This window comes from Podarcis melisellensis, assembly GCF_964234715.1.
Source record: "Podarcis melisellensis genome assembly, chromosome: 5".
NCBI classification, from domain to species: domain Eukaryota; kingdom Metazoa; phylum Chordata; class Lepidosauria; order Squamata; family Lacertidae; genus Podarcis; species Podarcis melisellensis.
The window spans coordinates 28,074,685-28,098,906 of NC_138537.1; the positions used below are offsets into that span (position 1 = coordinate 28,074,685).

A 24,222-nucleotide genomic window follows, 5' to 3' on the forward strand; every position below is an offset into this window, starting at 1 on the left:
GCCCAAACATGAGTTCCTTCCCCGTCGTTTCATATGCATGGCTCCCTGTGCTTTACTCTTTCCTACAGAGTATCACAGGTTCATGTTTTCCCACTGAGCTCAAAATGATTCTATGATCCACTCCCATCCAGATTTCGCTTCCCCTCAGCAATTTATTCAATCCAAAACAAGGCATGTATGGCAGGAGCTGAACCAGACAAAACCGTGTCCTTTTCCTGAAACCTGACTTAGGGTTGATATTACTATCTTTAAAAGCATTTAACCAAACATTGAAGAGCATATATTAGAGATCTGAATGGCCTTTGAAGTGCATTGAGGGTGGAGATACTGAAAAATCACCTGCAGGAAACATCTTTACAAATACATGAGAATGCATCGGAACATTTTATTGACATGCCAGGCACTAAAGCCTACAGGGAATTTAGCAGGAGCCGAAGCAATCCTGAATGAACTGCTATGGTGATTCAGAATCTCTGTGGATTTTTATGGAGGTGAAGGATATAGGATACAAAATACAGATTGCACAATATACTAAACATCATCATCATCATCATCATCACCAGCCCATCCCACTTCATTTCAAAAGCCATTTGGAAGAACATGTATTTGCATTGTTTATGTTCTGAGAACTATGAAGCACATTGCTGGATTGCAAGTAACCCACTATAGCTATATGGGTGAAATGATCTAACATCAGGCAAGAGCATGTCTCCTTCCTCTCCTCCCCATTGCAGCAGCACCACCCCAACCCTCCTGAGCATATGGGGGGCGGGGGCGGGATATGGGGAGCTGTCAGGAGGAAGGCAGAAAAGTAAAGTTCTGCAAGTCCATTCCACTCATAGATGGACCCAGTTGGCTGTCTCCCATAGATAGATATGGGAAGTTCAAGGACAGCAAGCTGAACTAATGACTTCATGCAAGACATCTCTCTCAACCTCAGCCTTCCCACTACCCACCTGAAATCTGTACTGCTGGAAAACAATGCTGGGCATGGACTACTAAGATAATACCTGTGACACCCAAGTGCTATATGAATTCTTAGTACCTTACTGATTATAGAAGAAAGGGAGATAGCTGTAAGCACACATACACACACGTTGTTTGTGGAGACTGATGGGGGTCTGTCTGATGTTTCGTACAGATGGTGGTTCAGTCTCCCACAGTCATCTCAATTTATTTCAGTGGCCATTTGGAAGGGCACTGCTTTTCTGTTTAGCCATTTGAGGTTGATCCCTAAAGATCACTGTGCAAACAGCCAGTTCACAATTGCTGTAATACATTCCCATGGCCATTTGGAAATCCAGTGTACTCCCCATGGCCATTTAGAGGAAAATAATGCATTCCTATAGCCCATGCAGCGTTGTTCATTTTTGTGTGCCAAAATGGCTGAAATGGAGGAAAGGATGGCTGGTAAGTCTTTGGGGTACGTGTTGGTATGTTCCAAATCTCATAGCAAAAGACAGCATTTTCCTCACTGTAACAGCCAGTCAGCATTCATGCTAAATATTCAAACGAGGGAGCACTTGTATCATTAAACAAAACACAAGGCACCACCACTACCATGCAAATAACCCAACTCTTTTGGCATAGGAATTGCTGGCCGAAAACTTCTGATTATTTTCCTCAAAAAGGCAGTGTGAATTTAGTCTTCATAAAATGAGTGAGTGAGTGAGTCAGGGTGAGTGAGAACGAGAGAGAAAATACTCCTTTGATGCAAGAGAGGAATCAAAACCCACCGTCCTGAAACATATTAGACTGAAGCAAGAGGGAATTCCAAGAGCAATACTTTGTAAACCATCATTCACATCCTCTCCTGTGCAAAAGCTTAAAATAAATGGACATATAATATATGCTTGGCAGTAAATTACTTTTTAAAAGTCCATGCATGAAATAAATTATGTTAATGCAAGCATCAAAGAACTGATGTGTAAAAGTTATCCCCAAAAATAAGTAATCCAAATTAATCACTTACAGATAATGAAATCATGAACCCCTGTACTGAAAAATACCGTTCAAATGAATTTGTTTTAGAAGCAACTTAATAAAAACAAAATGGGAAAATCTAGCTTTAGGAAATTTATCAAATATCATTATTTTGGATTTAATGTTGTTCTGTTATGTCGTTCTAAAACAGCTGTTATCAGCCATCCTCTAGAATAGATGTATTATATTTTTCTTTAGTGAATTGGTAATCTTCAGAAAGAAGAGAAAATTAACATTGTACCTTTAAGATTGCTTTGCGATTTGCAGTAATGTAAACGTCCAATAGAATTATACTTTTAGTATTTCTATTAACCCAGTGAATCTGTTGTTGTTGATCGCGATCGATACATCAGCTTTAGTAGTATCGAAGTCAAGGACATGAAAAGAAAATGGCTACCATGCAGAAAAATAGCTTTGCAGTGAGATGTGCTTCAGTTTGAAGGAAAGAATCCATGTTTTCAATAAGCTATATTAAATGTGTAGCAACGATTAACAATACCTTTTATCCTAGGTTTGGTTTTTACAGCTCCTATTATACGTGAGCTGCTTTTCATGAAATATTATAAATTTGAACTTGCATTAGTGTTACAGTAAATCACATATTAAATTATCCCCTCTCCCCTTCTTTGTCATCTCACAACGTTGGTTAAACTGATTGATTCTTTTAGGTTCTGTCTACTAAAAAGTCTCTAATTACTGCTGAATGTAACGATGGAGAAAAGAGATTTAAACATAATTACAATTTTCAGCTGCTTACAATTTCAGCCATGTTCGTTCAATACTAAGATGAAATTAACTATTTTAAGAACACATACATGTCCTGCGTGTGTCTCACTAAGATGTACTACTTCATACTGTGTGGTTGTTTTTGTGAGAAAGACGGTTGCATTGCTTGAAACAGTGAATTCAAGATGAGAGAAAGGTTACTGTTACATGCAAAGCTCCTATCATTTAATGCATTATAGCTACCCAGAAAAGCAGTATGAGATCATAATTTGCATTGTGGAATTAAACAATAATAACTGTCTTTGCATCTCTGCTACCGCATCCTTTAACAGGATTTGGTTGCCAAGGAAACTGGTTTTGGCCCAATGTTAACATGAAATACCTATGTCCCAAAATATATCCAGTGTCACACCATGATGATTTAAAAATTAACTCACAGGTTAGCATATCTATACATGGCTGGTTTTAATTTGTTAACCCTTTGAAATAAGCCAGACTCAACAATTAATATTGAGTTCCAGATGAAAAGGACATCTTTAGGTGTTTCTCTCTTTTGACATAGCCAGCATCTTAGAAGAAAATAAAGACTATAATGAAATACGCCCTTACTTTATTTCCGCAATATTTATAAGATAAACGATAAGACAAATGTTTATAGCAAACGTTGACCGCTTCCTAAGGCAAAATTAATTTTTTTTTTTTAATTTCACAGCTCTGTCCACAACTTACAGTTTTGTATCTTAGCAAACAGCTTAATCATGTTCATAACCTGGATCAAAATCCTTTGGACGATAAGCTTTTAAAAAACGCCTTTGCTGCATAAGCGGTGCCACGCCCTGATTATCTAGTAGACGGGGTATTTCTAATTTCAAAATAGATGTATGCTTTTAAATAGGGAAACCCATGCAAAGTCACAACATTTAGAACTAGATCCTTTGGGGGGGGGGATAAACTGGTTTAATAGATCTCTGTTCTATTTCATTTCCTTGCATCATGGAACGAGAATAGGTAAAAGCATGCAAATCTCCACCTACCTGTGTATATGTCTTAATGAAGTCTTAGCACGCCATCGCACCCAGCCATTTGTATACAAAGTGAGGGAGAGACGCTGAAATCTTAGACGTCTCAAAAAAAATAAAATAAATAGCTCTTTTCAAAAAGCAGCTTGCTTGAATGGACTGTGATCAAGATAGCTGAACTTATCAATGGGAAGGACAGAAGTGTGTGTGCCTCTGTCAGGGAGGGAGGAGATGCCCTCATCCAAGGTGGTGGGTGGTTTTTTTTAATAAGCTGCAGCAAAGGGCTTCCTGCTCCCCCCCTTTCCCTTTTGAGGGTTCAAAGCTGACCACTGCAAAAGCCACTTGTCACATTTGTTGAAAATCAGCCCAGTGCTATCCCTGTCGAAAAGGAAAAACTCAGCAGCCAAAGCCCACTGCACAACACACGCAGACTGCGTAAGAGTTAAAAATAGATTGGACGTGCCTGCATAATAAATATGTCGCTTCCAAGGGCTTTAAATTTGATATTGCCATTAATTAACAATACAACATCTATTATTTAAATAGCAGTAAAGGCAAGAGGAATAAGACTGACCCCACCTGGAAGCAGAGTTCGCTAAAAAAAAAAATAAATCCAATTTTTTAAAAAATAAAATAGAGCTGATGCTGGTTTAGAATGTGACGATAAACTAACAGCCCACTGCACTGAAAATGAAATTGAATGCTAAAGGTGGCTGCTTAAATAGTTATGCCCATCAGGAAGCCCAAGTCTTCACTACGACATGATATGGCACACAGACCATTTACATACTCCCATTCGAAATACTAGGCATGGCATAATGAATTCTGTATCCACAGCATGCAGACAGCACAAGCAACATTAATCCTGCCTGCCATTTTAGGCTTGCAGCAGCAGCATGATGCACACACTACAGCAGCACAGATCTGGTTAAACGGGAGGCAAGGAACCGCTCACCTTAAATGCAGTATCTGATTAATGTTGTTTAAGTGATATTGCAAATCGGCTGCTGAATCTTAGAGCAACTGGGTGGGAGGGAACAAAGAAAAAAATGTCATCAACTGATGATGCAAGACGAATCGTTACTCTGCACTGCTCAGTCAAGCTCCATGTTCTTCAATGATACAATCTCAAGTATTTCAGATTCTGTAGCAAAAAAACCCACCCAAAACCTGTCTGCAGAGTGGCTGTCTCCATCTACCGAGAAAAGCAGAAGATTCCTTTCACTCGCTGGAGGGAGGGATGGAAAGAATATCTGCAGAAATATCTTATTGACGGAAGAAGATTTCATATAGTACGTATTAGGTCCTAGATATGTATCCCTATTGCTGTCTTTTTCTTAACCCGTGTAATTTGCTTTTTGTTGTTGTTAAGCACGTAATTGCCAAGCATGTTACAGACGAAATCATCATTGCTTAAACTCTCATTCTGCACCGGATTATCGAAAAGCTGAGCGTATTGACAAAATCGCAAGCGCGCAGAGGGTCTGGCTGCAGAATCAGCTGTCTGCTTCTGTGTTGCTGCCTGCTTAACCACAAGCAAGGTTAGAGCTAAATATATCTGCAAGGCATAAACGGAAGCTATTTTGCTGTACAGATTACGTTACAAAATGCTCCATCCTTAAGAGCTCATAAGATGAGTGCCTATTAGAAAATGTTTTGCTGCTCTCCTGCATCGCTCTACACATCAGGCAGTGAAAGACTATGGAGACTGCTCTTAAATCTAGTGACCTAAATAATGCTAAGATGGCTTAAGTAATATACATACATACTCAGCACCAAAGGCAGGAAATGAAACAAGGAGTGTCTCATCAGAATGCAAGTACAGTACCAATTCTAAATAAAATGCAATGCCCTGTATATGCACATCTTATGCTAAGATGGAGAGGGTGGGATGCTTATTCCTTTTATTTTTTGTTATTGTCAGGATAGGATTTTTTGTTTTTATCCTCAGAGGCTTTCCTTAGCTACGGCATCTGTGACATCTTGATTCCTGGCATCATGGAGGTTAACACAGGCACATCTTAATGGTCCAATTTTTAATTCTGCAAATCCAAATGAGCTTTTAAAGCAACAACATTGAATTAAATTAAAAACACTATACTTCAACACCTCTAAACAGGCACTGATGCTTTTGGTCTTGGTTCTTGAGTTTTGTTGTTAAGATCAATAACACGTTTCACTGCATAAATAAGACTGGTATTATTCTAGACCGAGTCTGTGAGAATTATTATTATTTTTTTAAAAATATGAAATGCATTAAATATGTAAGATGGAAGGAGTGAAAGAATAAAAAGGTGGATTGGTTCACTTTTTTTCTTTTTCGGTGCCTAGAATGTGAGAGGGTCTTCTGCTTCGTATTCAATGCCAGCATCTCCCCAAGGGGGGAAATTAGGGAGGGATAGAACAGCTGGCTACGGCCACTGCTGCAGTCCCTTAAGGCTGAAGTGTTAGTTAAAAGGAAAAACAAACATCTGAAACGTACCTGCCTGGCTATATAAGGACAAGATCCTTTCTTTCTACGGCATGCCACTTTTCTTTTAAGCAGGTCTTAACTCTCCCTCTCCTGTATGTAACACACAAAATTGAGAGCTGCTGAAATCTGGAAAAAACAGCTGAATATATTTCTGACCTTATTGGGAAATTCTCCTTGAATGTTATAGATCTGTTTAATGCTACATTAGCTCCTGATGCATCCACACTATTTATGGGAGATTAATTCAATAGGCAAACATGGTTTGGGTACATATTTCTGTAACCCCAAAAGAAATGCTTAACAATAAATGCAGCCGCATCCTCAACACATTTATTCATGAGCTAGTCACGAGAGGTCATTGCTTGCAATCTATATTGTCAATTACGAACAATTGCCACTTAAATAACTGAAGACCGCCATGCAAATAAATATTTCATAGAATTCCAGTCAAAATGGTCCCACCTTCTCAGAACATCATTCCCGTTGTTTATGGCTCTTTTATAAGTGGAATAAAATTCTCTGCCTTTTTAAAATCCCCCTTAATACTTTTTTCTTCTTCAAATTTTGTACATTGTGTCGCTGGGTTTATTGCTTGAGATTCAAAAGACCTAAAAGCTGGCATTTGAAAAATGTGCTTCTCAAATGTATGACATCAGTCAAGCAGCGGCAGAAGCAATCCAGAGACAACAGAGGCCGGGCTCACGAACACACGTGACACAAACAGGCTATTACAAACTGTGGTCTTTCCCCCTTGACAGGCTTATCGCAGTATATTCAGCTAACATTTCAAAAATAGGGACTATATGCAAGGGCAGATTTTGCATCTAGAGAAGAAAAATAATGGCTGGCATATGGCTATGCTAATGTACAGTTTTACGCTATTGTCTGCTAGCAGCAGCAGCAGAATTCACATATTCACAGACTATGTATAATTACAATACCGGTTTTCATTTAAAGGACTCTTTCCCCGCTTATTTATTTTAATGAAAAGCCCTCTTGTACTATTGTGTGTAACGCCAAGGACAATCCAGTCAGTCTCAAGGTGATCAAGGCCCGTATGAAACATCTGATGTTGTTCTGTATCAGACCCGTGCAAGAATTATTAAGTGCGAGAATTCATCATAACAATCCTCATATCCATACCCCCATACTAAGATCATTTTTTTAAAAAAAATTAAAAATCCAGTAATTAATGGGGATGAATTAGTGAAGAGGGAGGGAGGAAGGGAAAGCACTGTGTAGCGTTTAGAGTTTTGGACTGGGGCTGGAGAGCTCTGGGTTCAAATCTGCACTTAGCCATGAAGCTCACTGGATGACTTTGGGCTGATTGTTATCTCCCAGCCTAATCGACTCACACGGTTTTTTTCTGAGGAGCGGGGGGTGGGGGTGGAGAGCACTATGGGAACGAGGCTGGATAGGAGGAAGGAAAAGAGAGACCCTGGAGGGATAGAGAGATTTGCAGGGAGCCAAGCACCCGTACTTACCTAGGGGATAACTAGGCGCAATGGCTGTAGTTCTCAAGGCGCACGCTGTAGCCGTGACTCTTTTCCAACCAACTCAGGCAGGCAGGGGTGATGAAAGAATCCTGGAAAAGACATATGCAAAGGCCAGATTGGTAAGACATAAGTCTTATAGAAAAGGGCTACTGTTGATTGATTCTGGAAGCCAAGAAGGGGATCATGCCCCTAGTTTACACTTCTGTTGATTCATTACATACCGAGTACTATTTTCATTAGTGCTGTAAACCGAAGGGAAATAAAACATGTACTGCTTTACGGGTCCATCCTGTGTCGTTTGTGGTCATTGCTGGGAATATGAATGCTATGGGATTTGAGGTGATCCTCCCCCCATCCCAGAACCCATGACATTATGAATTATCAAATCTGCCCTCTAATCAAATATTTCAGTTCATCTTTTTTTTTTTTTTGCTATACAGCACATAAAATTAACATGGTATTATTATTATTTTTAAAAGTTTATTTACACAAAACATTATTATTTTTATTTCATAAATAAAGCAATTTTAAATAAAGCAATTTACAGAAAGAATATGTCAAGCATGCTACAAGAGCAAAGGAGATGCCTTTCTTTGTCTGGTCCTGGTTTGAGGTTGACAGGGGAAAGCTGACATCAGCAGAAGCATTTCTTGGTAATGGTAGATCACATTCAGCTAGGAAGGGCCACATCCCACAAGGCAAAGCCTGTCAGGACCCTGGACAGAACACTCTGGTGAGGACCACTTAAATTGAGAGCTCTTGCCTCAGAAAGTTACAGGTGCCTTTCCAAAGCTGGCTGGTTAGGTCCTGCCGTTGGTGGCGACGAGGGGGCTGTGTTTTTAAAGCAGGGTTTCTCAGACTTGGGTCCGTGGATGTTGTTGGACTACAACTCCCACCATCCCTGAACACTGGTCTTGCTAGCTAGGGATGGTGGAAGTTGTAGTCCAACAACAGCTGAGGACCCAAGTTTGAGGAACTGAACTTCTGATTTTGCAGAAGTTGGCTCCTACTGGGTGGGGGTGATGGGGAATGCAATATATACCTGGTGAGTTTGGAAAGCCAACTTATCTTCTGTCCAAGAAGGTCCTGCAGTGTGGAATGTCAACTCACTGAGGGGCACCCTCTCCTGATCATCGTCCTCCTCAAAGTTCAAGGGAGGACTGAGGTCAGAGAACATGGCACTGCCAAAACCAGCCCCTACCCTACCCTAGAAGTGAGCTGTCATTGGCACCAACACACCAGGCTCCACTTCCACGCCCCTACATAGGCCACAAACCAGATCCTTTCCCAATTGTAGGAACCGCCTGTCCTACTTTTGACCAATTTGTCTCATGAAAGGATATTAAACACCTTATGCAACCTTACCGGAAGATGAAGGACACTACCAAAGAGATGTTTACCACATGCAGGCTCACTGATTTCCTCAGAAGCAACACCAGATTTGCAATACTTTACAGAGGAAAACACCAGTAGCCACTTACTGGCAATGAAGTGAATGAGAATGTGTGGGTAAAGAGGGCTGATGGAACATCTTCAAAATTCATGGGTGCTTCCAGACGTTCTGTTTATGCTAGATGACATTGCGTCAAAGCAAGTGTTACCCAGGCCTTACCATTGCATATTTCCATCACTTTCAATCTCTCAAAAAGCCCAGGCTTTGGGGGAAGTGAGCATGTTGTACAATGCCTCCCAGTCAACTATAATTGAACAAACTTAAACTTTCTGATTTTTGAGGGGCATAAGGGCTGTAGGGGAGACTGACAAAATCCACTGGTAGAATTCTGTGGCCAGATCTTCACATTGGTAAAATTCCTGCCGGTAGAAGCTTATTTGGGATTTAAGCCATTAGCCTTATTCAGCCTTTTTTCTTGGCTCCACTGTTGAACAGTTAAGGAGGAGATAGGCCATGCAGAATACCCTGTTCCAACACTGCAAACTCTTCCCTCGACATCTGTGCACACAACACAAATATCTGAAGCAAGGGGGCCTTCACACATTTAGTTACACACATGACGGCATCCCCTAGAATCATAGAATAGTAGAGTTGGAAGGGATCAGTAGGACCATCAAGTCCAAACCCCTGAAATGCAGGAATTTTTTTTTGCCTGTGGGTCTCGAACCCACAACCCTAGGATTAAGAGTTTCATGCTCTACCAACTGAGCCATCCCTCAGGAATTAAATATAGCCTGATTGTTCAGGGTTGAGATTCCAGGGAAGCCTCCATATGTACGTAAGCACAAAGGCCCATCACTACAGATGTTCATGCTGTATGAGCGAATGTCAGGTAAGGATTGTGCAACACTAGGGGTAAGAATTCTCAGCGTAGCCCACCTTCTTGTTTCTATATTGTTCAGTGGAGGAATGAAGAAGACCCATACATAGCTAACATATTTTAGGAAGATGCATCCTTGGGCAAAATGAGTACAGCACCTTCTTCTCATGCTGCCACTTTCTGCAAGGGTGAAAACCATGTTTAGTTTGGGCCTAACAATCACACCCCCAGTTGCTTGCACCCTAGACAGAAAGGTGAGGTGGTAGCTTCCCAGCTTTTTTCTGTCTTCTCCTTTGCTTTGCCTTTTCAAAGCAATCTAATAAAATATTATAATCCAGCCTGATTTCTCCTAGGTATTAACATACTCATTAAAATAAACCTCATGCTTCTTGGGAGGTTCTGCCATACAGAATATGCTGCTGCGAGTAGAGCAGATGTACTGAAACTCGCGCGGCAGGCCTGGAGGTTGACAGCTACAGAAAAGACATTCGACGCACCTGTCAAGATACGTGGGTTTTCAGAATGCAAGTCACAGACGGAAGGCCCCAGCAGCATCTTGTTCAAAACGATACTTGGCAGCTTAAATTACCTTTTAAAAGACAGAACTGAAATTCACACTTGAAGATTTCCAATTCTCTGACACATCTATACTTTTGTATACCGTGGGTCTTCCAGCAACATTACCAACATAACACCGCCAAGAACAAATCCATCTCTTGGGCTAGCAGAAGTAGTTTGCACTTTGCTCCTTGCATGCTCAATTAATGTGTACAGGTGTGTGCGTGTGTGGCGGGGGGGGGGGAGACCGGGCCTCCTTCCATCCTATGCACATTCATAAGAAAGCCTACAGAGGAAAGTTCCACATTAGGCAAGGGGGGCTTCTACAAGGGTTCATTTGAACTTGTGTAGGTTGTGGCAGAGCCTGATTCTGTGCCGCACTCGCATGTTCAATGAATGCATGAACAATGCCTGCAAGGAGCAAGTGCCAAATGGTCAGGAGACAACTGTATCATGAGAGACAAATTTGGAGGACAGATTTCAGCCCAACACTAGTCCAAACAGCAGCAAATTAAAACCCCAAGAAGCACAGCTTATCAGAAACGAAACATTGCCGCCCAGCAACAAATCGTAAGGTCAGTCCAGGCCCACCCTCACAGACCCAGAAGGAATGATCCAAAAAGAGAGAAGGGGTCTTTGCAGCACTCACAACTGAATCGTCCCCACATAATTTACATCACTTCTCCCATATCTCCCATATCTCATTCATACAATGCCTGCTCGCTATTTCTTCTGAATGTGTATCCTGTACAATAGTACACATACACCCTGTACAATCAACCTTTTTTAAAAAGCCTAGTATTTTACTATGAGCTTGAGCAAACCGTTTCGGCACAGCTCTTCCCACGCTGACCTGTCCCTGCAGAAGCAAGAGCAGCAGGCAAGGCGACTGTGGGCCGTCACTCTGAGGCCCAAGGCCCAGCTGTTCTGCATCCGGTGCACAAACTCTGCTCGCAGCCTCCTCTCATGGCTGCTGTGCAGTGTTTCTGAGCCTCCTGGTGTTCAAATAGGGGACTTGCAGTTTCTACAGCAAGCATGTAAAAAGCCCAGATGAGCTGGAGGGTCAGATTCTTAAGAAATAGTCGCCCATAATTCCCCCCCCCCCCAATTCCGTCTTCATTTTATGAATGTTTTTCATTTTAGGAACATCAGCTGGCTACATCACACACACCGCTCACTGCAAGTGTTTCACTTCCTCAGATAAATCTCACGCATGGAAAACACACTCTGGGAGCAGAGGGGAAACACGAGGACTTGCTGCAAGATTGCTTTGGCACGTGAAGTAGTGTGAATGACAAGCTGGGGCCATTTCAGCTGTGGATTTACATATGAGTAAGTATGCCAGCTTACCCCTCATGCCTCCTTGGCCCTCAAAATTATAGAACAGTGTGGATTGCTGTGGGCTGTGTCCAGGGGCCATGGAAGCCTGATGGCCTTATTGCTCGAGATCCCAGAACTACAGGAGCTTTGAAACTGCCTAATGGTACCAGCTGATAGGGCATCCCACTGCTGTGTTGCCACAGCACTGGCGGACTTTGGGCTCTCAAAACTCAGTGCCACCCTGTGTGATGCTAAAATTCAGCACTCCCCCACCCCTGCCCCGGCCTCTCATGCTCCATTCCACAGTGTTCTAAGAATTCTAAGGTCTCAAATATAAAATAAATGTTCATAAATGTACACGGCAAACAAATACATAACTATATAAACGTGTCTGAAATAGTACAGGAGAGCAATCCTGAAGCCATTCTGACTCTCCCAGTAACCCCAAATATTCCTCCGCAGTAAGGGGGGGATGGGGAAAGCCTTCCCATTGTCTTTTTGCTTACAAATCCTGTCTTAAAGAGAGTATTTGTGTGTATGAATAGGGTGAGCCTGTGACCTGGATTCAAGAACTGGAGTATTTACCATCATAAAAGAATGGCCAAGCTGCCCAGGCAAATCAATCAGTGACCATTATGAGGTATCCTGGCAGACAGGATTTCTGTTGTAGACTGCCTCCTGTGATGTATTTCTGCTGTAGACCGCCTCCTTTTGTGATGTATGTACGATGTCTTGTGGGGTGGGTTACAGGGTGGGCAATTTCAAAAGTCTATATAAGGGCTTGCACACCATCGTTCTGGGTTCTCTCCTCCCTCCTGCGTGTGGTGGCAAATATCCAAATCTTACAGATAATTCCCCTTTCTGGGCTTACAGACCAGCACCCCAAGCCCAAAGATAAGGATGACATCAAAGCAAGCCAATTATATTCATTTGCTTTGATATAAGCTAAACATATATGAGCTCAAAGCTACAACTATCAATTAATGGTGGGGTTGTTTTGACTACCAAGATGGTGTTTGCAGAGCTTCTGGTTCAATACAATGCCTACCAAATCCCTGCTGGAAGAGTGTTCCATAGCACAGGACCAAAGCACATCCATTCAAAGCACATTACTTGCCTCAAAGCATCCTGGGATGTACAGTTTGTCAGGGATGCTGGGAATTGTAGTACTAAGAGAGGAAACTTTTGGGGTGCAAGTGTGTGCTTTCATTGTAGGCCGTGTATCTGTCCTTCTAGCAGAGGCCAGTTGGGCCTCTGTAACCTGGGGAACTGCTAACAGCACCTGTCCAGATGATCTCGCTTTGAATATACATGCGGCAAACCTCACGCCCAGAGGCCAAACGCAGCCCTCCAGTGTCTTTATCTGTTTGGAATATGCCATTGAACCGTGAATGGCTCTTGCTGAAGATGTAGATGTGAAAGCATATAGAAACCTTATTTCTGCATGGTTGGAATGTAGCTGACTGTAGAAAGATAAGCATTACAGCCATTGCTCCAGCCACTTTTGCCTGTGCCCCCTCCCACCACAGGCACGTGGTCACCAGAAGGTTCTCCACAAGGGAATGTGCCCTTCAGGCTGAAAAAAGTTCCCCACCCCCGTTTTAATGCATGAGGGAAAGGTAGATCTAGACGGCCGAAAGACCATCTCACCAGAAAGACTGTCTCACCTCTTCTATAGCCAGTCCATCAGTGCGCCCTGCAGGTGAGGGCCTCCTGCAGATAACATCTTCTCAGGAGGTCGGTTCTACACCATATAGGAATTGGGCCTTTATTGTCATGGCATCTGTTATGTACTAAGCTTAGATCCTAGAACAATAGGCAAGTAGGATCCTAGAATGCAACAACTGATTGGTCTGCAGGAAAAGACCAATCAGGCTCCAGGAAGGAAGCAGAATCAGCCAATCAGACGGGACTCACTTTGTAAATAATGTATATAATAGCCTGAGTTTTGGGGGGCAATTCAATCACTGTTTTACAAACTGCAATAAAGAGCATGAAATCACTACAGGACTCTGAGTATATTTCTGCATCTAACCCTTTGGAACCCCGTTCTCTTAAATATTAGACAAACCCCCATCTCTGTTTTCCTTTGGCACCTGCTGACGAGCCTTTTTCAGTACAGCTATTTCATAGATTTATTGTTTGTTTTTTGCTAGCCTGGGTTCCTTTGGAAGGAAAGGTGGAGTATAAAATTAAGAAAGAGAAGAAACCTAGGGAACGGGGTCAGCCTTCTGAGTAGGTACATCCTAACATGGAAGACTTTGCAGGTGTATAATGCATTGTTTTTCTTTGAATTGTATTTCATTAGTTTTTGAAATACAAAGAGAAGTCAGAAAAGGCATCCTATTAATGTATTAGTGGGTCCACCTAATGCCCAACTCACCCTTTATCTCTAACCCACCATGTTTACAAATGACCATTTAGCTCTTCTAAGGGAAGAATGTGGGCAAGGCAGGGAGAGAGAAAATGATTAAAAGAAAGAAATAGGAAGATGAGTAAATAGGAGGGAGGCTGGTTGTCGGGGCCATTTGAGGTATTTGAGCTGCTCTATCCCTGTTTGTACACAACAAAGCACTGACGTCACACCAGCTTGCGGGTGTTTGGTTGTACCACACCTATTCAGCTTTCGTACCCTTTAATTAAAATTTCCCTGTGCTTGTCCTCCTTTATTTAAAAGCTCCATATTAGGAGGATTCTCATAATGATATCAACACTAACCTGTTCAGAATTGCTCAGTCTAGTCAATAGGATGGCAACAAATTGCTTCAGGCAAACCTACCATGTTTCCCAGATACGACACCCACAAACCTTCTCTCTAGAGGTTCCTCTGGGCACTGTTCTCTGTGCATGTGCAACCACCCAATTCTCTTATTCCTTTCCCACTGCCCTGGCCAACCCCATTTGTACAGGGATACTGTACTGTTTTATGCTTAAAGGTAAAGGTAAAGGGACCCCTGACTATTAGGTCCAGTCTTGACCGACTCTGGGGTTGCGGCGCTCATCTCACTTTATTGGCCGAGGGAGCGGCGTACAGCTTCCGGGTCATGTTGCCAGCATGACTAAGCCGCTTCTGGTGAACCAGAGCAGCGCACGGAAATGCCGTTTACCTTCCCACCAGAGCGGTACCTATTTATCTACTTGCACTTTGACGTGCTTTCGAACTGCTAGGTTGGCAGGAGCAGGGACCGAGCAACGGGAGCTCACCTCGTTGCGGGGATTTGAACCACGACCTTCTGATCAGAAAGTCCTAGGCTCTGGTTTAACCCACAGCGCCACCCGCGTCGCTTGTTTTATGCTTAGGGCTATTATAATTTGAATTTGCACTTTTAAAACTTCTGCTTGGCTTCCTTACTATTTGAGTTTGCCAGGTGCGTTTCACTAGTGAAATGTGTCAGCTGTTGTTGTGCGTCAGCAGCCTGTATTACAGAAAGAAAACCTGCACAGCAGATATTTTTCAGCCTCAAGGATTTTTGGCCAGTTTCCAGGATCCCTGCACTGCTCAAACATGGTGCTAGCCCTGAAACCACAAAAATTTGCAACAGGATTTTACTGAGAAGTGAACTCTTTTTGCACTACAGTATATATGCGATTTTCAGAATGACAGGCATTTCTTGATGATCAGAATCTCAAAGGCACACACTCTTTGCTGCCTCACACCTATTTTATACGTCCTTGAACTTACCGAAGCATTCTGTCAATCTCCTGGTCTCTGGCCAATCATCTCTCAGCGCCACCCAGCCAGTCCTAATCCAAAAGCATAGCTGTGGCAAAGGGCTTCCCTCCCATGTGTCTCTGAGCTGAAAAGCCATGTACTGGAACTGATGGGGCTGCCCAAAAATCAGCCCTAGTAGTAGAGATCTTCCTCCCTCACTTGCTAGGAGGCCTACAGCTGCTGTAGCAGATATGGGAGGAGACTTGGATGCTTTGAAAGCAGCTCTGTGTGGCAGCCCAGCCATGGGAATAGTTTGTTGCCTCTTTAAGAAGTCTCAGAGCAAATGTGATGTTCACCATAAACTGGTTGCAACCAGTTGGTGGATCTTGGTGACTGGGAAGAAAAGAAGCAGCTCCTAAATTTGTAGGCTTGTGTTCTGAAGGGTTCTGCCTTTCTGAAATATAATTTTGTTTGGAATCAGAAGGCCAGCACAGTGGTACCTTGGGTTAAGTACTTAATTCGTTCCAGAGGTCCATTCTTAACCTGAAACTGTTCTTAACCTGAAGCACCGCTTTAGCTAGTGGGGCCTCCTGCTGCTGCCGCACCGCCGGAGCACAATTTCTGTTCTCATCCTGAAGCAAAGTTCTTAACCAGAGGTACTATTTCTGGGTTAGCAGAGTCTGTAACCTGAAGCATATGTAACTCGAGGTACCACTGTATAAAACAAAACAACACAGTTAGCTTATATCAGAACCATATATTGGTTATGAGGGTGCTCAGAGCCATTTTTCGTAGCCCGTCCAAGTTCTGTTGCTGAGAATCAGGAGCTAGGAGTCTCTGAGGGACCTTTGCCTGAGAGCAGAATCCATATGTGAAGTCCGACAGCCCAGAGGTCAGGGAATCCGGATGGTCACAGAACTAAGGGTCCAGTCCAGATGACGTAGAGTCACGGGTCCAGCAGGACGTAGCAAAGTGGGGCCAAGAAAAACAGACATTTCCAGCATCTGACTGCTGCTGAGAGCTCTGTTTAAGAAGGCCAGAGTCAGCTGGTTCTCATCAGTGCCTTCTCCTCTTGTGAAGACTGATCTGCTGCAGGTGGGGTCACTCTGCCTTATCACTCTTCAGACTGCTGTTCAGGCGTTACCCTGAAGGCCAGAGAAGCAACTCTGGAGTGTTTCCTCCTGTGAGGAGCTTATTGTTTATTTGTTCTGTGACAGAGAGAGGCAGAGAAAGGGAGAGCAAGCAACAGAGAGTCTCTTTCTATAATATATATCTCATTTTTTTACTCAATTGTTTTGTGTTTCTTTTTTCTTTATTTTAAATTGGGCAATTTGGAGGAGTAGAGGATGGTTTTTGTATGTGTTGCAACAAATTCTGTATTAACCGTTTACCTACATTCACTCATTAAAAGCTGCAGTAGCCACTAAATGAGGCCGAGCAGGTAAGGTAGATACTACACTTCACGAGTCATGTGTAATTACATAAAAGGTGTGTGGATCTTAGCAGAGGATATATACTTAATGCACAGGTATGGAGGATAATGCTGTCACTATTCTTTTGACCTTGTTCTTTTGTGGGTTTGTCAGTGAAATTCTAAAATGAAAAGCTTGTTCGGAGATGACCTGGTCACTGAGATCTTCTGGGATTGATTTATTTTATTCATTATTATTATGCTACAAGGTGCATCTTATTTTCTTAAAGCGTGTATCACATTTTGGTCCAATGTCATACCGTCCAACATTTATCTTATGAAAATAGAGACGTTCTGTTCCATAATGATAATTTTACTATTTATACCCCACACATCTTACTGGGTTTCCCCAGCCACTCTAGGCAGCTTCCAACATAATAAAACATTAACAAAACTTCTTTATACAGGATTCCCTTCAGACAGCTCAGGGGTCAGATAACTCCATACCCTCCAATGAAAATAGGACATCCTAAGGAAAAGTGGGACATTGTGGGATCAAATCAGAAACCGAGAAGACTTCTCTAAATCAGAGACGTCCTGGGAAAATAGGGGCACTTGGAGGGTCTGCAATGTGCATAAAACAAGTTGTGAAATTTATCAAATGCCTTGTCAGTTGCAAGGGGTTCTTCAGCACACTACCTGATGTAGAAATAATCCCGAGTGCAGGAAAACTGGAAAACGCTGCTGTGTCTGAATATCATGGCATCTCTTGGATGTAATTCTAGGATCAGGTTTTCATAGCCTTGTCCTTCCTTACTACAATCAAGGAGTGGCTTTACTTTGCTTCCTTTTTGCAGAGAGTCATAATAAACTTTTCCAGACAACAGTTCCGTCTCTCCGGTTTATGCATCCTGCTTTCATTTCTAAACTGCTATCAGAACAATGGCTAAACGCTTCATGTTTATTACATCTGCTGTTGCTCCCTGACAAACGTGTCAGATGTAAAGCATAATTTCACTCTAATCTGCGCCGGCCTTCAGTACTTCCCCTCGTCAATCTAATTTCCACCTGTTCCCATACTATCTCTTTCTTTCTTCTCTGCTCCAGTTGCAATCACAGCTAACATAATTCTCTGAGGTGGCGCCTCATAGATACCAAAGGCCCTGCAAAGCTCCGCTGACTCATCCTAGAGTCAGAGGCTGAGGCCTAGGAAATGAACACATAAGCGATTCCCCTCTCCCCCCCCCTCAAAGTGACACATTAAACATAATGGCTGGTGTCACTCAGGGCAGACTGTTGCTTTTTTCCTGAGCCATAATTACAGAAAGGCCCAGCACAGGAGAGGCAAAAATGTTGGGGGTCGAGGAGGCTCAGTTGTGAGGGAGTGAGAAATGTCTCTGTTTTCATCTGAGGAACATTGGAGGTTATGCTATTGCTCAGTGGTAGAGAGCAAGCTTTGCATACAGGAAGTCAAAAGTTTCATTTCCTGGTATCTCCGGGTACGGAGAAAGACTCCTGTCCGAAACCCAGGAGCAGCCAGTGCAGTGAGGAGTTGCTGTCCTGCCCCTGGTATAACTGCAGCCTACCTGGGTGGTGGTTTGGGGTAGGGTAGTGGCAAGGGCCGATCAGAAGGTCGGCGGTTCGAATCCCTGTGACGGGGTGTGCTCCCGTTGCTCGGTCCCTGCTCCTGCCAAGCTAGCAGTTCGAAAGCACATCAAAGTGCAAGTAGATAAATAGGTACCGCTCCATGCACTGTTCTGGTTTGCCAGAAGCGGCTTAGTCATGCTGGCCACATGACCCGGAAACTGTATGCCGGCTCCCTTGGTCAATAAAGCGAGATGAGTGCCGCAGCCCCAGAGTCGGTCACGACTGGACCTAATGGTCAGGGGTCCCTTTACCTTTAACTTTAGTGGCAAGGGCAAGCAGCAGCGGTGGATTGGCCTCACTAGTGCACCTATGCAGCCCAGCCCTCAATGCTCCCCAATTCTGCCCCGTCCCAAGCACTGGCCCACCACACTGCAGAACCCCTGGAAAGCAGCTGCCAGTCACTGTAGACAAGAGCAAAGTAGGTGGACAGTCTGACCCCATATGGGGCTGCTTTATACACATTTACATAAGAAACGTGAGATGTTCCTAGCCAAACTTTACTTTTACGCATACAGTGGTACCTCAGGTTACAGACTCTGCTAACCCAGAAATAGTACCTCTGGTTAAGAACTTTGCTTCAGGATGAGAACAGAAATCGCACAGGGGTGGTGTGGCAGCTGCTGGAGGCCCCACTAGGTAAAGTGGTGCTTCAGGTTAAGAACAGTTTCAGTTTAAGAACAGACCTCCAGAATGAATTAAGTTCTTAACCCGAGGTACCACTGTATTATTGAAATCGCATGAAATGGTATGGTTCGTGGACCGAGCACCCATCGCAAGAGGAATGTGCAGAGTTTTTAAAAAGTATTGCTCCAAGTTTATTGACTTGGAATGTTTCAACCATGTAAAAAGCACAGTTTCTTTGATATGAGGTCATGGGTTTCTTTGATATAAGGTCATGAAGTTTATCAAGAATGGAGGTCTGCTAGCCCAGGCTTCCTCAGCCTCGGCCGTCCAGATGTTTTTGGCCTACAACTCCCATGATCTCTAGCTAGCAGGACCAGTGGTCAGGGATGCTGGGAATTGTAGTCTCAAAACTTCTGGAGGGCTGAGGTTGAGGAAGCCTGTGCTAGCCTAACAACAGACTTCGCATTGTCACATTTTTATGCGAGGGAAATGGCGTCACATAGAGGCAATGATACCTGGGTAACTGTGTCGGAATCAGTTGTCCCAAGCTGGAAAAATAATGGCTCCACTAGATTTTTTTTTTTTTTAAGAACAACTCCCCTTTTCAAGGAGGTCAAAGTAGCAATTTAACCTCAGGAGAGCACCATTAGGTTGTTTGGCTGTGGGCTAAATAAGAAACAGACTATATTATCATTGTTACCATTATTGTTATTTTATTTATTTCCTTTCTCATATGTCTCAAGGCAATTTACAAATATACAACAAAAACAACAAAAAGTAGTTTAAAAACTACTAAATATAGGCTTTGAAACAGTACAAAATTATCTAAGACAGATATTTTTTCGTGTAGCTGGAAAAGCTTGTTGAAAAAACAGGTCTTAAATTGTTTCTGGAAAGTAATTGAGGGGCAGCCACACTGAAAGACTGCTCTGAGTTACTGTGGAGTGGGCTTCTGATGTTTTTGGCCCTTGAAGGAGAAACCCTCTTGCAGAATGCAAAATGATCTCGCAAAATGTAAAAACCAGTTGCACAAACTTTATGGTATCAAAACCCATGATTAAAATACACAGTGAAACAGTCCTATCAAAATATAAACATCTCTAATCAAAACACACAATAGAACAATCTGATTAAAACATTGCTGCAATTAATACAGGAGACTGAGGTGAAGAAATCAGGGACTGCCTGTGCAAACAGGTGAGTCTTCAAAAGCGAGCAGAATGCCAGTAAAGAAGGGACCTGTTGCATTTCAGCATTGAGTGCATTTCACAACACCAGGGCTACCAGTGAAAAAACTTATTTCTGCATTATCACAAGTCAGTGATCATCAGGCTGGGGCAAAACTAGCTGCATTCCATTTTTAACCAGGCCCTAAAACATTTTTTAAGAATGTTTCACACATCTGAATCATACTAGCACCAAAGCAAGCCTCTGAATAACTCTCATAGTTTATCATGGTTAATAAATATATATGAAATATCAAATCAATGCACAGAGCATATGTAGAAAATCTGTCAAAAGGTGGCGGAAGCTGTAGTATGTGCTGGCTGCATTCTTTGGAAGCTTCCTAGCTGCAAGAAACCTGACTTGATGTTTTTGAAATTTGTTCCTATGCCATTGGCTGAACTGCTGAAATTTTCATGAACATGCTGGTTTTCAAACCTGTTAGTGCTCAGGTGGGGTTACAGGCTGCCAAGGGAAAGAGATAAAAAGCAGCATTAATACTACCCTGGTGGGCAACTATTGGGATTATGATGAGGAAGTGTCTTCTACTGCATCCTCTCCTTCCACAAACCTCAGTGTGTGTGTTATGGTTTTTGAACGTTCTTTTGGAAGCCGGACGTCCGATGGGGCTTCTGTGGCTTCCAATTGGCTGCAGGAGCTTCAAGAAGCCACGCTTTGGTTTCTGAACATTTGGGAAGTCAAATGGACTTCCGGAACGGATTCCGTTCGACTTCCAAGGTACGACTGTACTAGAGATTCCAGAGTGTACCATTTCTAGTAGCCTGTCTGGCAGAGCCTTGCCGTCTCTCTTTTCCATGGTTTCCTTTACTTCTTCTGCTGTGGCTTTTCCATGAGTTACCCTTTAAACTTTAAAGCAAAAATATAGCACTCAAGGTGCTAGCTTTGGGGCTGAAAATCTGGTTTTAAATATAATAGGTTGGTATATGCAGTTGTGTGAGTTGAATTATCCCTTGATGTGTGATATGGTTTAATGAAGGCTAATGCTGACTTGAAAGTGCATCTGCACCACACTGAGAAACAGTCCTCCCATTTGCTGAACCTTCTACCATCTGAAGTTGGGGTGGGTAATTATTGTACTTTACCAAGTAGTTACTGTATTGATTTCTTCCTCGTCTGATACATATCTTGTCCAGAAGTTCTTTGTTCCGCAGCCCATAAACCACAGGGCTGAAGCTTTGTGCAAATAAGAAAACAACAAAAGCTCCAAATTTTATCAGAACATGTTCTGATCCTTTTCCGATGGCTGTCAAGATTAAGGGTGGAAGAATATGGAAGCTCATTTGTACACCATGAATAATGACTGTTTTTCTGGCCTTCTTATTTGAACAGTTAAAATGACCGCTCAGCTTTCCTTCTCTCCACAGGAGAAAATAAGCAGTTACCATGATGGCTGCAAGAAGCAAAATGAGAATACTTCCGGTTATTTTGGCAAAATCACTACCCAGAATAGTTGGGCAAGAGGGCTCTGCTGCATATATGTCGCTTGGATCTCCTTCCGTACGTTCCACAATGATCAAGCATGCAGATTTGAGGAGTGTTCCGACCCAAACACAAGCTATGGCTCTGCGTTTCACCAAGTGTACAAAGGCCAGGTATCTCAAAGGCCAGCAAACTGCTAAGAAAGTGTTAATTGTCATCAAAGCCAGCGTTACCAGCACTGCTTCTGCAATTGCTGTTTGTACTCCAAAGGTGATCCAGATCCAGAATTGTTGCACTTTAAATGTTTGTATCGTGTTGGACACCATGCCAGAGCAACAGAATAAAGAGCAACAGAGAAGATGATGGCATAGGAGGAAGTATCTCACTTCCTTCACCATTTTAGAGTTCTGTCTCACAGCCTTGATTATTAATATATTCAATGCAGTTATGAATATGAAGTTAGCCAAATAAAGGCCTCCTTTTACAACTACTAGTGTTTGTATTAAATCTGATTTGTTTGCTTGAGTTTCAGTCGTGGACTCATTCATAATAGCCAAGTGAAATTCTTGCCCTGGAAATAAACAAGCGATACATTTATAACAATATTATAACAATATATTTCCAGCTATTTAGTCTGATAGGGAAACCCAGCCAGATGGGTGGGGTATAAATACATTATTATTATTATTATTATTATTATTATTATTATTATTTACATGAACAGGATTATAATCTATATGCACTGGAGTTTTGAGCCACTGTGGTGTCATTGGTTACATTGCTGGAGTAGAGTCTAGAAGACCAGTGTTCAAAACCTAACTCAGCACTAGGGATGGAGAAATTTTATTCAGGATGCATTTGAAGCTGACTTTTTCTAGTCCACACTTTCTGAAGGAACTAATCCTTTGAAATTTGCACTTATCCAAATTTTGCAGTGCCATTCTCCAACCAAACCCTTTTACAAAATGGCATATATTAGGGGACGTTTGCCTAAAAATGAAGATATGGGGGGGGGCTGCAAAAATGTGTACATTAGTCAAAACTGTATATTAAAAATATGAGGATAAATTTGTCCTAAAATGTGATTAACTTTTAAGAGGATTTTAAACGAAAAATATCTCTGAGCCATGAAGCTCGTCAGTTGACTTCCTTAGTTAATTTTTCAGAAAGGGCCATACTTTCTGTTTCCACTGAACAACTGAATCTTTTAAACTGGTATTTATTGAGCATTTGTTCCGATGGGTTTGCAGGGAGGTTATACAACAATGAATGCTCATCCTGATTGGCTTGCCCATCTCCAACAAATCACCCAGAGATCCTGCATTCTCTTCTTCCCATCCCTGGTTTATTAACAATAGTCAGTGTGAGAAATGGAGAGGTGTCTGGCAATACTCTCTACTACCCTGATGAATAGCATATAATCTTAAACTAGGAGGTGGGTATACTAACTAACCCAAATAGCACATCTTTTTCTCTTCTACTAGAAAGTGTTGAGAATAGCACAATTAAATTAAAACAACAGCAACAACAACAACCAGTAGTGTATGAGTGTTCATCATGCTAAATTAAACTGAGTGAAAGCAATGTCATGACAAGAGATTAGAAAACAGTTCTATACCATAGCAAATTTATAAAACCCAAGAGTTGGAATACATCACTTCTTCAACTTCATACATCCCATATCTTACCTTTTCATGTTCTCCCTTTCCCAAGAGTAGATTCTAAATTTGAAGATTATGACTTCTCAAGCTACAGTACTGCATCCATCTAAGCATGATGACATCTTCAAAATGCAGACTTTTCATGGACCTTGATGTTTAATCCTAGTTTTAAACCGTTTAAACCCAATCTTTAAAACCGTGGTTTTAATAGTTCACTGACTGCAATAGTTTACACTGATCTGAAAATTTAGACATACCTTTCTTTGCTCTGTGTTAGCTCACACTGCTTCTTTTTGTTCCGCCGCATCTTACTGAAATGCCCTAGCAGAAAAAGAAGAAGGAAAACTAACTCTGAGATTAATAATTGTGAAACTAGAGGGAGGAAATAAAACCACCCCCCCCCCAAAAAAAAACCTCCTCACATCTTCCACCAGCAATTTTGCATTTGCTTAGCAAGACCAGTCTCTAAATTTCTATTTATTGCCTGGATCAATGCCTACATCATCTACCTTAACCCAAAATGCACAAAGTTCATGGAATATTAATTGAATGCAAGTTGATGATGCGTTCATAAAATAAAACATGAGACTTACTTTTGTTTCTGAGCTATGTGGACATAAGAGACTGCCATATACTGAGCCAGGCCACTAATTTTTCCAGCTGCTGGTGCATTGTATCTCTCCAGGGTTCCTGTGAGGGATCTTTCCCAGCCCTC

At 42.2% G+C, this 24,222-nt stretch overlaps 1 long non-coding RNA gene across 1 annotated transcript; it reads left to right on the forward strand.

Annotated features, from left to right (window-relative positions):
- The first annotated feature begins 12,843 nt into the window (after positions 1-12,843).
- On the forward strand, positions 12,844-22,336 carry LOC309369663. The gene is made up of 2 exons (XR_014168237.1): positions 12,844-13,550; positions 21,792-22,336. It is a non-coding gene; the product is annotated as an uncharacterized lncRNA (long non-coding RNA).
- The last annotated feature ends 1,886 nt before the right edge of the window (positions 22,337-24,222 follow it).